Raw genomic sequence first — 8,384 nt, 5'->3', positions numbered from 1 at the left:
GACAGCCCCCACCCTGCGTTCCCTTTTCCTTCTCATAGCAGCTCAGCGCCAAGAAATGGGCGGTGCCTGCATGCCAGGCTTCATCCGAATGAGACGCCAAGGCCGACAAGAGGCTGGCACAAAGGGAGGCTGGCAGGAATTCCAGCACTTGGAACCGTTGGTTAGCGTGCCCCTGGGACGGTCTTCCATTATTAACATGGTCTTTAAACATACTTTTAAAAAGACAACAAACCCACAACAAACCCGGCCAAACACTCCAGTGTGACTTTTCAGGAGCTAGTGCACAGAAAGTTTTGCAGCTTTTTGCGGGAACACCCTCCAAAGGGCCAAAACGAAGAACAAAAAAACCCCCCAACCTCAGCACACCAACACCCTAAACCAACCTCTTGCTTCCCCAACAAGCACCCCCCGGTCTCCCCAATGTACGCACGTAAAATAAATCTTGGCTCCTACTGTCCTGAACTCGGGATGCTGGTGGCGGCACAGTTCTTTAACCCAGCCAAGAGAGATACGAGGGTGGGAAAACAAAAACAAAAACACAAGACCCACCCACCCCCCACATCATCTTAGTTATGCAAGAAGCATTTTCGCTTTTGTGAAATGCCTCATTTGCCGATTGAAAAATGGAGCTAAGAGACAACAAAAACAAAACAAAAACGGAGGCAGGTGAGGATGATTTTTTTAAAAAAAGAGAGAGAAAGAAAGAAAAGACAGAAAGAAAACCAACCCACCGGGACATGCCAGAGGAGAGCAGACAGGCCCCCACATTTTCCATTTTGTCCGTGCCAGTCTTAGAAAGAGACAGAGAAAGAAAGAAGAAGAAGAAGGGGGCAGAGTGAATAGCTGCCTCGTTCGGAAATGGGCCTACAGCCACTTCCCACTTTGGAAGCCTCAGCAGTCATTCTCTCGCTCGCTCTCTTTGCGTTCTCCCTGCCCACTCTGGCTTGGCTGCCAAGTCAGAGTTGGCACAGCTTCCCAGGCAGCGCGGAACAAAGCCCTCTCCCATCCCTGAACAGGCACTGACAGTAAGCAAAGTGACAGGCACATCTTCTGCATGTTAATCCAAACGGAGAGGAGAAACTGGCGTGAGAATTCAATCCCTCAATATCTCTCTCTATAGAGATATATAGTCATGAAAAACAAAAAAAGCCTCTATCCAGCCTGCTTGAAAGGATCCTTAAAAGAGAAAAAATACAGCTAGCTGCAATAAGGATTGGAGAAGGGAGGGAGGGAGGGGGGGAGAGAAGGATTTACCCACCAGCACCTTGGCAAAGAAGGCTGCTTTGCATCTGTTGTACCTGTTCCTGTTGCCTTCCTTGCCTTTTGGATTTGTGACAAGAGAGAAAAGTCGCCTCTGGTGGGTTGCTCAAAGCTGCGGGTCTGCAGCCCTGTGCAGGAAGTTGGCACCGATCCCAGGTAGGACTTTACTCCCACATTTCTACCCTCCACCTCCTTCCTCTCCTTCCCCTCCCCTTCTCCTTCTTTCTCTCCACCCACCCACCATCTCCCTTGGTAAATCCCCCCCTGCTCTCCCTCAAAGCCTGTTCTTAACTTACCTCTTTTTCCACTGCACCACTCTGTGCGTGTCTGTGTGTGTGTGTGCGTGCGTGGGTACATTATGGATCGATCAGATGCACTCAGCACCCTCCAGCATCCAAGCTAAGAAACACAAACACCCTTTAAGGGTGACCTGGGCAGCAAAGACGGCAACAGCTTCCTGCCTGCACTGGCTCCCCTAAATGCCTGTTTCAACACATGGAGTTGGGCAGTGGTTGGGTTAATTCTCTCCCCCCCCCCCCGTGCTGCCAAGGAGACTGGACAGAACGCAAGGGAGGGAGAAAAAAAATACTCCGAACTCTGTACAGGGCAATGAAAGGAAAATGTTGAGCTTCGTGAAACTCCTAAATCCAATCCCCCCTCCCCCCCTCTTTTAATACTGCCTGGGCTTCTGAATTGTTTGAGCCCACAATTGAGAGGGAATGTACAGTATAGACTCCCTGCGACTGGCAAGAGTCTTGCAAGGGGGGGGGGGAGAAAGAGGAGGAGAGTTCTTACAATCAAACAGCGAGAAGAGCAAAGAGAAATTAACATCCAATTAGTGCCGTGTTTAACGAAGGAGACAGAGGCAGCCGTTGTTTTATTGCCCTGTTCTTTTCTTTCGGCTCTGACAGGCAGCGCGAAAGGCACCCCCAGATCGTGGTGACGTCATTTCCCACCCCCCCTTTTCTCCTCGTCCAAGTTTCTCAGAGGTTGGCCATCACGTTTGCTGGAAAAGTTAATTATATTTATGGCTGAGCTTCAAACAAAAAAACAAAACGAAAAAAGCACGCTCTTCTTTCTCTTCGGCAAGGAACCCAAAAAATGTAAAATAAAATGGAAGATATCAGCCCTCTTTCTCTCTTTCTGTATCTCTCTTTCTCTCTGCTTGCCTGTGTGCCTTTGCTTGTTTTCCTGCTCACTCAGCTTGTAAAAGTTTGAGCTGTGTGACACTCTACTCGGCCTCCTTTGGCAGCGTGACAAGAACTGCTTTGGTGTATCAAAGAGAACAGGCAGCTTTTAAGGAAGAAACTCAATTCAGAGAGATTAAAGAATTATAATGTTTTAATCAAGGGAGAGCAAGAGGATGAGTGGGAGGCTTTTCCTTACATCTGGATCAACATAAGTGGCCCTCTAAAGGCTTGCAGCAGCAATTTGGAATTGGGGAGGGCGGTGGGGGGGGGGGAGAGGGAAAGAGATGAACTTAGAAGCAGGAATCCAGCATTTATAGTCTCCCTCTTTTCCTCCCCCCTTTTCTTTCTCCCCACACACCACATGAACTCTGTGGGCCGCTGCCTGAAGGAGACGAAGAGACGCCATGATGGCAAGGCCTTTGTATACTGCCGCGGGATCCTACAGCACGCTCAGAAAAGACTCTTGTGCTTTTGTAGTTGTGGAGAAAGATTATTTCCTACCACACAGAAGACCCCTTGCCCAACATGGCCACCTTTCCACAGCACCCAACTGGGAGGAATCCAGCTGCTTCCTTTTTACCTCGGTATTATAGCGACGTATTCCCTCCTACCAGGAAGGACTCTCCGATCAATAATGGGAGATGGCATTCTCAAGCAAGGTGCTTTTAACCTCACAACAACGCCACGAGCTTTCCTTCCTCTCTCTTCCCCCTCCGCCCCCTTAGTTTTCGCCTCTTGAATCCTATCCAAACTGTTTGGAACTGGATTTTTCCAGCTGCTGGAAGGAAAGCAGCTGAGCTTAAGAGCAACCTCCTTGGGTTCCGACTGAAGTCGTTTTATTCCAGTGATGTGCCTTCTTGTTCTCAAGTAACGGCTGCCATTTCAGGCTGCAAGTCTAGGCTCAAGTGGAGGGCTCCGAAGGTAGGAGTATATATCCGGGGCTAAAAAGAATCTAGTTGAAACATACATTGAAAATGAGATTTATTCTAAACCGTAAAGCCAACTTGAGTATGTTGGCAGGAATGCAGTATATAAATAAACAGGCCGGTCTTTATTAACAAAGGAAATAGTACGCTTTTAGAACACAAGAGTAGCCCTGCTGGATCAAACCAAAGGCTTCTCTAGTCCAGTATTCTGTTTCCACAGAGGCCAATCAGATGCCTACTGATGGGACACAAGCACAGTAGCATTTCTCATGTTCTTTTATAAGATTTGCCCCATCTATTTCACTAGGTCAATGAATGGATGGAGCAGCCTGTTTCTGGCCCATGCCTTTCTGATGTGTTTATTCAGAAGACTGTCCTGTCCCGTTTCGACATCAGTCTATTATATTTCTACCTAGCTATCTATTTATAGTTTTCTATTTAATTTTCTCAAAAAATGCATTTAAGTAGGTATCTAAAAGAATATGCATTTTGAACATATTGTCTCACGAAACGCACCTTTCAGAATGCATTTCCTCTCAAACCACACACTTCAAAACATATTTCACTGAATATGCAGTTTGAAAATGCATCTTGAACCTAGGAATCGCATCAGAAATTTTGGAAAAGTGCAAAATCCAAAGACATATGGGTTCCAGTTCTCACATTAGTGTGGGAGGTACAGATTGGGACTGTTCATCATCTGAATTCGCAGAGAATGAATTTTTCAAGCATTCCAACTACCAGTGCAAAAGTGAGCCCTGCAAGTGTTACCCGAACACTGTTTCAATTCCTTACTGCAGATTTCATTATGCTGAAATTCCAACAACCCTCAGTCTTGCAAGGCACCATATGATATTGGAACTGAACAGTGGGGGAACCAAGGTGGTCATTAATGGTTTGCCTGAAGATTCGTTCATTTACGTAACTTGAGTCTTGGCTTGCAGCAAGTTCATAAGGTACACAGAGATGGAGCATCCATTTAAATGTATCTGTTTAATAAATTTGTATATAGCTTTTCAAGAAAGAAAACATGTCCCTAGAGGCATTGACAAGCCAAACAACAGATGTACAATAAAATACAATTTAAGAGCATGAGTTAGGAACATCTCCTGACAGACAGTATGGCTACTGTTCTCAAAGAGAAGGGGTACTGGGAGAATGAGGTGCTAATGACTGCAAATTAGCACTTCAAACCTTCCACATCAATCTTGGGCAGGAAAGAAAAAGCAGCAGCCAGCAGAGCTGAATGCAGATAATATAGATTCAAAGCTCTTATTGCCCCATGGTACGCACATTCATTTTCTGTGGGCCACCATGATTTCTGATCAAATATTGTCTTAGGTTTTCTTGGCACTTCACACAGTACCTAGGAAAAGCTTCAAATATCCCCAGCAGTATGGCTCATATTTATGATTCTATGATTCTATGATTCTATATTATGGCAATATACCGTATTTTTCGCTCTATAACACGCAGATTTTTTCTCCTAAAAAGGAAGGGGAAATGTCTGTGCGTGTTATGCAGCGAATGTGTGGTCGCTGGAGCCGAAAAATAAGGCAAAAACCAAACCGCGCTTCAGGGAGAAGGGAGCTCCGTGAGACAGGAAGTTGCTGCTTTCCTGCATTCTGCCTCAGGGTCTTACTGCCTCCCTGCTCTGTTTCGTTGCTGTGTTTGCTCAAACGGAACAAAGAGCAGGGGAAGCCCCTCCCCTCCAGGCAAGTAGAGAGGAAAGCAGAGCGTCGCTCTATCCTGTCCCTGCTCCGGAGGGAACAATGTTTGTGAAGGGAAGAGAGATTACAGGTTCGGCTTAAAATTCTGATTTGACTTCCTGCTTTTTGTTTTTGGAGACACACAGCATTCAAATATGCTTTCTTCCATTTAAAAGGATGAAATCCTTAAACAGTGGCTGGCTTGTGTGGGTGGGTGGGGGGAAACTTTTGCCTTCCTTTCCTCACGTTATAGCCCTCTCCTGCATTCTTAGCCTTCTGTGTTTTTCCTTCCCTCCCCACTTAAAATGTGGTTACAAAGCATGGATCCACATGGATCCTCAGGATCTTTGCATTGGGTCACCCCAAATTCACCATCAGAGCACACAGCATGTCCATGGCTACAGCCTGCCCCCCCAAAATCACACACCCATTGTTGCCTGGGGCTGCAATGGTGCAAAAACGTGGTTACAAAGCATGGATCCACAGGGATTCTCAGGATTTTTGCATTGGGTCACCCCAAATTCACCATCAGATCACATGTCTGTGGCCACAGCATGAAGCACAAAAATGATACGTCCACTGTTTCATTCAGAATATTTTTTCCCTTGTTTTCCTCCTCTAAAAACGATGTGCGTGTTATGGTCAGGTGCGTGTTATAGAGCGAAAAATACGGTATTCAAGACAAATATCACACTAATCTAGCAATGCCTGGATAAATTTTGGAAGCATTTTAAAGTATACTGATGATAGATAGATAGATAGATAGATAGATAGATGATAGATAGTTATTATTTGTGTCAACATGTTAAAGGATGGATACATATTTTTACAGAGAGAAAAATGTGAATTTTCCTTTGGGAGAAAAATCAACAGCAGCACAAGTCTGCCTTTGGCCCAGACTTCCATTTACTGATAATATCACATTAGGGATGGGGAGAATTTTGATTCAATTCACATGTAATGACAAGCCTACCTAATCTACACTTCTTGAAGCAATACGCAAACCAAAACACAGCCATCTTTTGAAATTTGCATTTCTCTGAATTTTGCAATGCAGTTCTCCATCCAAGCAATGTGCACAAAAATGCATATACTGAGGCAAAGTGTGCATTTAAGTGTGCATGTTAGTGAAAGTGACATTCAGAAATGCATTTTAAAAGGGAAAACTGCTTTGCAAAAAATGTGTATATTCAGTAAAACTGAATAAGAAACTAGGAGAAATTTGTAGTAAAATCTATTACAATGTTGATGAATTTCATAACTTGTTTTTAAATTTTTTTTAAAACTGAAGCAGGAACATAGACATCTGAATTTAAGGCTGGAAAAAGAAGAAACGGAGAGAAACAAAAAATAGGCAGATTAACCGATCCCTACTTGACATTCACATTGACCCGGAATACGAATTCCTTGCCCTCCAATTCCCTGCTCCAAGGAAAGGAGACCCTCTAGGACTGTAGCTTAGCTAGCTATCTGCCCTGCACACTCTCTTCCCTTCCAAAGCCAGCCATGCCCTTCAAGCTGCTCAGTGGGAATGCGAGGCCTGACCCCACCCCCTCTAGCTGGGCTCTGCTGTCTTCTTGTCTACGTGCTGCCTGCTCTGGCACAGTACAACAGGAGCAGAGAAAAGCAAACATTCCTATCGCTCTGGGCCAAGGGCGTGCTCCACAGCCTCAAGAATGGCTCCTCTGTTTAGCATGGGGCAGTGCGTCATCTCCACACACTAGTTCTGCGTGTAGAGCAGCCTCCATAATCTTGGAGCACAGGTAGGAGGCGGCAGCTGAAGCACACCTTGCTGAAGCCTGAGGCCCTGAAAAGGCCTCGCTTTTCCCTCTGTTTGCTTAGAGCAGCTTTCCTCAACTTGGTGCCCTCCACACGGTTTGGGCTATGGCTCTCCTCAGTCCCAGTCAGCATGGGCTGGCTGGAGCTGGTGCGAGTAACAGTTCCAGCACCTTCTGGAGGCCAGCAGGTTGGCAGTCCCTGCCTACAGGATGGCTTCAGAGCAAAAAACCCCCCCAAACTTCAGCTGAAAGCTGTTTGCTTCCAAAAAAGATTCCCGTCGAATGCCGGCTTTCAGTAACACGCCAGAAATTCTCTGCATATTCAAATGTTCATCGAAACATTTGAAAGCGCGGCTTGACCTCTAATGACATTTGATTTCAGTCGCTTGACAGTGTCAAACAGTAATTAGCAACTGGGACCTGCAACAAGAGGTTGCAGCATGGATGTCTTCCCAGCCAATCAGCCACGTCTTTTAGGCTAGTCCGTAATAGTTTCCCACCTCCATGGTCCCCCCCCCAATATTTCTCCAGTAGTGTTCTGTGGTCATTCAGCTTTGGGCCCCCCGTTACATTTTATTCCTAAAAGTTTTGTAGGATTCCCTTGGCTCCCCAAGTCTACGACTTCTTTCCTCTTGCACATTGACCACAAAAAGGCTGGCATTCAAATGAGTTTCCCAGTAGGTCTGAAGGTATTTGATAACTACTACAGTGATTTCAAGCAGATGAGAGAGTTTAGACATGGGTGGTGCTGTGGGTTAAACCACAGAGCCTAGGGCTTGCCGATCAGAAGGTCAGTAGTTCGAATCCCCGTGACGGGGTGAGATCCCGTTGTTCGGTTCCAGCTCCTGCCCACCTAGCAGTTCGAAAGCACGTCAAAGTGCAAGTAGATAAATAGGTACCGCTCTGGCGGTAAGGTAAACAGCGTTTCTGTGTGCTGCTCTGGTTTGCCAAAAGCGGCTTAGTCATGCTGGCCACATGACCCGGAAGCTGTCTGCGGACAAACACCTCAGCCTATAGAGCGAGATGAGCACCGCAACCCCAGGGTCGTCCGCGACTGGATCTAATGGTCAGGGGTACCTTTACCTTTACAGTGATTTTCAAGTAGATGATAGAGTTTAAGGAAAGATGATCTAGAATATCTTCACAACAGGAGCTACACAACATAAGCTCTTTTAGCGTCACAAAAACCCATAGCTGTGATAGCAATAATCTGAAAGTAAAGGTATCAGCCTGATCCTACAGATTGCACATGTAGTTACTTGCACCAGACGCCTGTGAAGCAAGGCAAGTCCAACTGGTTCTAATCGTGAGCCTGTGACCAGAGGCTATCTTCCATTTTACTCCCTGCATTGCACTTAGAACAGCCTTACCATGGTATCTGGTAACTGACAATATTTGGCAATAGCTGGCAATGGAGACAGCTGGAGAGCTGTATTGTGGTTCATACCTGCCAAAAAACAAAACAAACTGCAGCATATATACTGCCACCTTCTCATTGTAAAGTACTTGATTTTTAGGATA

The 8,384-nt window shown here is 45.8% G+C and overlaps 1 long non-coding RNA gene across 1 annotated transcript; it reads left to right on the top strand.

Annotated features, from left to right (window-relative positions):
• The first annotated feature begins 414 nt into the window (after positions 1–414).
• On the top strand, positions 415–4,471 carry LOC309535316. The gene is made up of 2 exons (XR_014221177.1): positions 415–1,416; positions 2,839–4,471. It is a non-coding gene; the product is annotated as an uncharacterized lncRNA (long non-coding RNA).
• The last annotated feature ends 3,913 nt before the right edge of the window (positions 4,472–8,384 follow it).

This window comes from Podarcis vaucheri (assembly GCF_965113315.1).
Source record: "Podarcis vaucheri genome assembly, chromosome: 6".
NCBI classification, from domain to species: Eukaryota; Metazoa; Chordata; class Lepidosauria; order Squamata; family Lacertidae; genus Podarcis; species Podarcis vaucheri.
Note: the sequence above shows the minus strand (reverse complement) of the source record. Positions and strands in the feature narration are given on the sequence as shown.